An 8,817-nucleotide genomic window follows, 5' to 3' on the forward strand; every position below is an offset into this window, starting at 1 on the left:
CTGGGGAGGGGGGAAGAAAGCGAGATAGAAAGATAGACCCTCCCCCTAAGCCCCCCTCCCCAAACACCCTGTAACCCGACTCCCCTCGCCCCAGTCCCCGGGGTGGGGGTGGGGGGAAAGAGAAGCAAAACCAAGAAAGCAGATCTCCTCTCTCCCGGGGTGACGGGGGGCGGGGGGCTGCGGGATCTCTGCCCCCACCCCACCGCCTCGGACCCGGGGGTCTCTAGACCCCGCCGTTCAGACGTCCCCCTTAGGCTCCCGCACCGAGCCCCAGTCCAGGAGCTGCGCTCAGTGGCCCCCAATAGAGCCCAGCCCCTTCCAGCGCTCAAACTCTTTTGTTTTAAATGAACTGGATGGAGCAGCATGGAACTGACGGGAGGGGGGCGCGCCGGGGGCGCCCGGGGCATGCCGGGAGTTGTAGTTCCTATCTTCTGGGGCGCGGGGACGAATTCCTTGACCCGAGGAGGATAATAGGGATGTGCTTTCGGTCTTTACCTAAGGCTCGGAGGCAAAACTGGGTCTGAGATGGAAGTCAAGCTCCCAAATTTTTCCAGGGGCGGGCTTGTCGAGAACAGTGTTCAGAAACAAAACGAGTTGGAAAAGGCTAATGGAGCGCCTCCTCCCAACCTCCTCCCCACTAGCTCCCTACACATCCCGACGGGTCTAGGGTCCCTCTTCTTTATGGTAATGGAGGAGGGGGAGACGCGAGGGCCGACAGCGCTCCGGCCGGGTCACTGCGGCTAGCTCGCGCTTTTCTCTCTTTCCCCACCCCCCCCCCCCCGCCCCACTCCCCTCTCCGCTTCCCTCTCTCCTTCTCTCTCCTCTTCCCCCTCCCTGCCGCGCTCCCGCTCGGTTCCCCGCCTCCCACTCTCCCGGCGTCGATCGCTGCTCGGGGCAGAGGGGAGAGGTTCTCTGCAGAGCAGACAAAGCCCGCAGCCGCGATGCGGGGAGAATCCGGCTCTGCGTGCACTGGGGGTCAGGATGGGGTGCCGGGCTGGAGGGTGAGACCCCTGGCAGAAAACGGGGTCCCCTCATCCCCGAGCCTCAATCCACCCCCCCTCCTCCCCTCCTGCCCTTCACCCCCAGTCTTGAGGATCTCTGAGGCACCGACTGGGAGGTGAGTTAGTTCACGTCCTACTGGCCAGTGGAGGGGAGCTGGGAGGGCTCTGGAGTGATAAGCGAAGACGGGGGACTGAGAGTGGGGAGGCAGGGGCAAACTTAAAGGCAAAATTTGTAACCGCTGAGAAGCTTGAGGTTTGGGTGCGACAGAAGGAGGGGACGTGGAATCTAGTGGGGGTGGGGGGAGACCGCCTTCTGGCCCGGACGTGCACCTCGCTCTGGGGTGATTTGTGCTCTAGCGTCCACCATCATTCCACATTGTTTGTCATCCACCTCTCTGCCATTGAAAACTCAGTCCGTTCAACGCCTGTGATTCTGGAGATTTGGTGAAAGTCAAAGTTAAGTTTTTAAGGCTTGAATTAGACAGTTGGTTTTTTTTTTTTTTTGAGGGAATTTGGGAGAGCTGGGGTGTGTAAAATCTTCTCGCCTTAACTTAAGCATTTTTTTGGGGGGGGGGTCATCTTTTTTATGCCTGGGTCTCTCCCAAGAGGAGAAAGGATGGCACTGGGGCTTTAAGGGTTGAGGTCAGATATTAAGAAGATATTTTCAGAAGTTTTGTAAGAACAGGTAGGTGAGCTACAGCAGGAAGATGTCCTTTTCTTGCTTGTGGTGGAAACCAAAACTCTGAACTAGTTTGTGAGGTGAAGTCTGCCTGGAGACAGCAGAACAGATGAGATGACCTCATAGACCTGGCACTGTGTGGTGGTGAAGGCTGAGCTGTGAAGCCCAGTTGCCCATATTGATTCCTGGAAAGAAAGGAACCTGGAGAGAGGAGGGCTGGCAACAGGGTGCTGGCTCCTTTGCTAGGCAGAGATCCAGGAGAGGGAAGCTGGGACTCAGGAACCCTGGAAGGACCTGGAGTTGGGAAAGGTGCCCCCTGGAGCATATGATTGAACATACGATTAACAAGCATTGTGGGATTGGGCGCTGCCCCCACCAAACAAGAGTAGGAGAATTGGAGGGTCAAGGTGCCGTGGGAGTGGGCAGTTTCTGACTCTTGTCCCTTCTCTATCTGCCCCAGATGGGGGCCTGTGGTACTGGCGACCATGGAGCCATGTCATTGGGGAAAAGCTCCTACTCTGCCCAGGTGACCATCTTTCACAGAGCTAGTAAATAGTTGCATGGGACTTATTGTGTGCCAGGCATTTTTGTCACCAGCTGGTCTGAGCCTTCCTGTCCCCACCGAAATGAGATTCCCCCCAGACAGCCAACCCTGAACTTGCCCTGCTTCCATTTTCCTCCCTACAAAGCTAATTAAAGCAGGAGGTTAATGACCAAATAATCCCTGGGGATTTGGCCTGGGAGGAAAACAAAAGACTGAAACAAGTGTAGGAGCGGGGAGGGGGACAGCTGCTGAATAGGAAGTGTAGGCTAAGGAGTGGGGTGGGAGAAGGGGGGGTCCCTTTATCCACCTCCCTGATCCAAGGAGGACAGATCAGCCCCCGACCCCCATCCCAGTGCCAGGCACCCTCCTTGGATCCCAGTGTGACTCCGGGCAGATGTCCGAGACAGGGGAGGTAAAGTGCCCGCACACCCCTGGCACAGGACTTGTGTCTAAGTGCAGGAAGGCCTGCAGCACAGTGGACACCCAGAGTGTGTGCCTGCACATTACAGGGGTGTGTGTAGGTGTGCACCTACAGTGGTGATCACCAGACTGCCTGGGTGGTCCAGGTCCCTGAGGATGGCAACTTGATGAGTCCTGGTGGCCTTCTTTGTTAGGGGTCCCCCCAACTGACACTTCTGTTGGCTGAGCTAGTGCCTCTGCGTGGGCACTCCCTGTCCTCGCTCCCTGTCTGCCCAGTCTGTAACGATGATGACAAGAGTCCCCCCACCATGTCCCATTCTCTGCTTTCCAGAAAGGCATGTTGGTGGCATAGCTCTCCTTCGAAGGACTTGATGTCTGTGTCTCTCCTTGCCATTGCCTCTTGCTCTGGCACCATGTGGTTAGCATGTGGCCTTCCTAGAGCGGCTCAGTAGGCCGTACAGGTTAGGTGTAACTGATATTTTAAGCCTCATGGTGAAAAGGAAGGAGCAGACCTGGAGCCAAATATGCTTTTTGTTAGTTCTGTCCCTGGGGCAGGCATTCACTGAGGAACCTTGATTTCTTCACTCTGAAGTGGAAATGAAAAGCCAAGTTCCTAGCTGGGCCTGGCCACCTTAGTTGTGCAAAAAAGTGGTTCATTTCCTGGCCCTTGTCCTTCCCTTGCAGTTGACTTTACCCAGATTGTGGTCTTATTTTAATTCATTTATTCAGCTAACCACTTCCTATTGCCTTCTTAGGATGTGCCAGGACTGGAGGAGATCTGAATCACTGGACATCCCTTGAATTCTATTCTAGATCTAGACTGGAAGAAAAAAAAATCATCCCAAACAAACCTCAGATAATTCCCAAAACAATTCCTGTTGAGCAGTGGCACACATGCCATCTCACACATGCACACCGAGGCCAGACTGCAGGGCCCCACAGAGTTGTTGAGCTGGCTGTATGCACAGTTCTTTATGTGCAAATGTCCACTCGCTAAGTGTGTGTGTGTGCACGCACGCGCGTGTGCACGCTTCTATTTCCACAAGCCTGGCATAGGCTTGTGTGGAGGCTGGATAACAGGAAGGGTGGGGGACCAGCCTCTGCTCGCCTGGTGGAACTCTGTGCCTTTGCTCCTTGAAGCACATTGGCCCTGTTATCACGGCTACACAGCAAGTACCAAAAGATGGAGGCCTAACCTAACACCTGCCCCTCCTGGCCCACAGAGTGCCAGGGAGAAGAGGAGACCCCGGGCATGGGTTTGTTTGGCTGTCCTTGGAGACGGACTTATCTTGTCATCTCGCTGCTTGATCAGGGCGTCCCAGTCTGCTGTGCTGCCTCTGCTCTGCTTTATGGGGTTTCCACTGTCTTAAGGCCCTACTTTATAGGAAGTCCACCCTGCTATCTAACCACCGTCCTTCCTGGTGAAAGTACAGTATTCTGTTTCTCAAACACACTCAACTTTTTACTTTCAGTCAATGACAATATATTGCCTGAAAGTCCAAGACGCACACACAAAATATCAGACTTGATTTCCACGATCAGCAAGATACAGAAACTGTATCTTGACCCAGAGAATGTGGCCAAAGAAGATTAAACATGAAGGCAAAATAGTCTTTGGGACTTGGAGAGTTACAGGGATTGGAGAAAGGAGAAATTCACTACGGAGCCCTAAGTCGCCAGGGGCTTTGATTAAAAAGCCAGCCTGAGGTTTGGACCTGGACAGACTAATACCTCTGTTCCCCCCTGCGACCACTCCAGCACTCCAGGTTCCTGGCACTGTGTGATTTCCCCAGGGAGAGAGCTCAGTGGGGCTGGGGTGGAGCCAGGGCCCCCCCGGACAGCTGGCTGACAGAGCCCCTCTGGGACTCAGGTCTGGACCTAGGCGTCCTAGAGCAGGTGATACCGGAGCTGTGACAGTTGGTCCCCAGATTCCTCATCCAATGGCGCCAGCTCTGGTTTCGAACTGGGTGAGGGAGGGGGTGGGGCTGCTGGTGCCAGCCAGGGCTGGGTGCCCTCCAGGGGCAGGGAGGGGAGGCAGCAGACAGGCCCTTGGTGGTTGTTGAGGGATCTTCCCAGTGCCCTCTGTGAGATTCTGTGCTGAGTACTAACAGGACACCGAAGCAAAGACAATCTGGCAAGGATGAATTAATAGTTGCAAAAGACATACTATGTGCAATGTCATAGCAGGACTAGAAGTTCAGTAGGTGGTGAATGAGTGTAAAATGGCCTCATTTTACAGAGCACAGACTGAGAGTCAGGGAGAACCCAGGTCCTGTGACTCTTGTCCCATCTGTTCGGGCAAACTTCCTTTTTCAGGAAAGGGAAGAGGAAGTCAGAGAGAGTGGTGGGAAGGGACTTGACATTTCCTCAGTGTCTGTTTATTGCCAGGTTCTCTTCTTGGCCTGGACAGACCTGATCTCATTTCATCCTCTTTAAAACGCTGAAGCTGAAATTGTCATCTTTTCTTAAATGAAGGACGTAAGGCTCGGAGAGTTTAAGTACTTGCTCAGGTCACACAGCTGTTAAGTGAACAGCCAGACCTAACTCCTAGGACCCCAGAAGTAGACAGTGACACTCAGGATGAGTCTTGAGGCTAAGGAAGGAGTGACTGCTGAAGCTGGAGCAGTTTGGATAGGCTTCCAGGATGAAGTGGATCTGGAGGCCCTTCAAAAAGAATGGGGTTCATTTCAAAGAAGAGGATTAGAGGGCTGGTGACTGAGGTGCTCAGGGAAGCTTGCTGGTTGGAGGGTGTTGGTTGGGGTGCCTCCTTGCCTGAGCCTGGAGGAGCAGATCCAGGAGAAAAAAGTGGTCACAAGGTGGCGCTGCAGGCCAACTACTGGACGGCAAGCGTCCAGTCTTCACAGGTCAGCTAGGGCCCTGGTAGTTCTTCCCTGTTTAGTTAGGGCTCCAGGTACTGCCCGAAGGCCATCTGTCTTGTATCCTCAGGTGTCATCTTGAGCTCCCACCTTGTCCTCTTCTGGTGGTACATCCAACAAGTAGGGATGGTGTGGCTGCCAGTCTACTCCGGCTGGGTCTGACCAGTTCTCTGCATCATCCAGAGCCCCTTCCAGCTGCCTCCAGCTGCCCTCCTGAGTCCTGGGAGATACTGTTCTGGGACAGGCTAAGGAAACAGCATTTTGGTTAGAAGGAGAATAATACCTACCTAATAAGGAACTTAAAATGTTTAGCCAATAACTATGTATTGAACACTTGCTGTTTCCGGCACTATTGTAGGCACTAAGGATATACACCACTGAACAGGACAGATGAAGTGCCTCCTCGGGAGCTGGTAGTCTGTGGGGGAGGTGGGGTGCACAGTGAACAAGGAGATGGTACAGTTTCTGTAGTGGTAATAAACAATATGGATATCAAGTTGAGAATAGCTAATAGCTAAAGTCATCGCGAGACTTTAACTAGACATATAAAAGCAAAGAGCCTGGTATCTTGTCAGCTTTGTTACTAGTACTTATTTCCCTTTGCTTCTATGTCTCTTTTTCGCCAAGTTCCCCTTCTTCAGTCCCTCATTCATGTCTTCTTCCAGGAGATCCTTTGGGGGAATCAGGAACTGGCTTCCAACCTGAAGCCTTGAGTTTTTATTCTGGCTCTGCCTGCAAAGATCCAAACCTGTTTCTTCCCCAGCTTCCGATGAGACATCACCATCCACCTGGGTGCTCAAGCCAGAAATCTGGAGACTTTTCTTTCCTTTTCTTTTTTTAAAGATTTATTTATTCATACAGAACTGGGGTACAGGCCAGAGATGCGGAGGGTGAGAGGATTCACCAAGGACAGAGTGGGGAGCAGAGCAGGCAGATCTACGAAGTACACTGCTGAGGGGAGCAGCGGGCGGGTCAGGAGAGGTCTGCCACGCCATGTGGATCTCCTCCTGGGCAGGCGGGAATCGAACTCATGCAGAAGTGGCTTAAGCTTCTTAGTGCTGTGCTTTAACCCGCTGCACCACCAGGGAGGGCCCTGGAGCCTTTTCTTTTTAAAAATTTATTTATTTATGCATACAAGAACTGGAGTGTAGGCTAGAGGTATGGGGGTGGGGATGTGGAAAGAGGATTCACCAGAGACAGTGGGGAGCAGAACAGGCAGATCTACTAAAATACACTGCTGAGGGGAGCAGCAGGCAAGACAGATGCACTCTGCTGCACAGTGTGTGTCAGCTGCCTGGCCGCGGATCAAACTAAAGCTGCAGTGGCTGCAGATAGCTTGACAGGGCTGAGACTAACCTCTGCACCACCAGGGAGGCCCTGGAACCTTTTCTAATTCCTGCTTTTCTCCTAACTTCCTTCCACCCAGTCCTCCCAACTTTCCTCAAAACAGTTGCTTACCTCTTGTTTCCCCTGGACTCTCCAGTCTATTCTCCACAGTGGCCAGAGAGGTCATTTAAACAAAAACACATGAAAAACATCTGATTCGGTAATTCTCCTTAAAACTTGTTAGTAGCTGGGCCCTCTCTGCTTGCGCAGTGGGTTAAAGCACAGTACCATGAAGCTGTCCCCAGCCACTACATCACAAGTTTGACCCCTGGCCAGGGAGGTGGCCCACATGGCGAGGCAGACCTCTGCTGACCCACCTGCAGCTTCCCGCAGCAGTGCATTTCACTTGATCTGTTTATTCTGCTCCCCACTCTGTCTCTGGCAAATCCTCTCACCTCCCGTACCTCTGGCCTGTACCCCAGTTCTTGCATGCATAAATAAGTAAATCTTTAAAACAAGAAACTCTATAGTAGCTGGCCATTACCATTAGATTCAAGACCAAGGTCCTCTATCTGGTTTAGAATGTCTCCCTACCCCCCCCCTCCTTCTCCCGCTCTCCATTCCAGCTACACAGGGGCCCCCATGATGTGCACATCAGCTGGTGCTGTCTCTCTGAGAATCTCTCACCCTTCATTTGGCTAACGCTGCTTCATATTTCAGGACCCAGCTTAGAGATCGGGTTCCCTAGGAATTCTCCCCTGGTCATTTTTAGGGGTCTCCTACCATTTGTCACACTGCATTATAACTACTTACATTTCTGTTCCCCAGTACTCTGGGAGCCCCTTGAGGACAGGGACTGGGCCTAGTCCACTCCTGCATTCCCAGAACTGGCACACAGTAGGTGCTCAATTAGTGTTTGCGTTTGGAAGCCTCCCTGCCAAATATTCAACTTCTCCCCCTGCTTTCCCATCATACCTTACACACTCAGCTTGATCTCTCTCCCCTCCTCCGCCTTGGGCTCTCACATCCCTCCCTCTTCTGATCTCCCAAAGGGTGCTGTTTGCTTGCTTGACATATGCTGTCACTGTTTCCTCCTGTCTAGGACTTAGTCTGAACTCATACACAGCTGGAACAGTTGATGGTGCTTATGGACAATTATGACTTTTCACTGATGTTCAGAAGGGCTCTGCAAACAGCTACACCCCTCCCACCAGTCACTGCTGGTAAATGAGACTTGCCACAGTAGTTCCTTGAGAGTGCAAAGAAGTATATGTGGGTCGTGTGCCAGGTCCTCTCCACCCCCCCAGATTTGCTGGTGCTGTTCCCTCGGCTTTCACCTTCTCCTCCTCACTCATTGCGGCTATCCGCAAGAGCTCATTTCAGCGATTAGCAGCAGATTCTTGGAGAGGGCTTCCTGACCATCCTAGCATGCAGGATCATCCCTTGGTTGGTGCTTAGCCCACAGTTCTGTCACACCCAGTCTATGTGTTCTGTATGCTGAACCATATTGAAAGCTGCCCCAGGGTGGCGGGACCTGTGTCTCTCACTAGCATAGAACGCTCATTCAGGGCCCTCTCTGGTGGTACAACAGGTTCAAGCTCAGCACTATGAAGCAAGCTATCGGCAGCCACTGCAGCACAAGTTCTATCCTCGGCCAGGGAGCTGACTCACATGGCACGGGGGACCTCTCCTGACCCGCTCACTGCTCCCCTGCACAGTGTATTTCAATACATCTGCCTGTTCTGCTCCCCACTCTGTCTCTAGTGAATCCTCTCCGCCCCGCCCCCCACATCTCTGTCCTATACCTCAGTTCTTGTATGCATAAAGAAATAATTTTTTTAAAGATTTATTTATTTGTGCATTCAGAACTGGGGTACAGGCCAGAGACTCAGGGGTGGCGAAAGACTTCACCAGAGACAGAGTGGGGAGCAGAATAGGCAGATCGACGAAGTACACTGCTGAGGGGAGCAG

The sequence above is a fragment of the Condylura cristata genome, unplaced genomic scaffold, assembly GCF_000260355.1.
Source record: "Condylura cristata isolate star-nosed mole 26May11 unplaced genomic scaffold, ConCri1.0 scaffold00040, whole genome shotgun sequence".
NCBI classification, from domain to species: domain Eukaryota; kingdom Metazoa; phylum Chordata; class Mammalia; order Eulipotyphla; family Talpidae; genus Condylura; species Condylura cristata.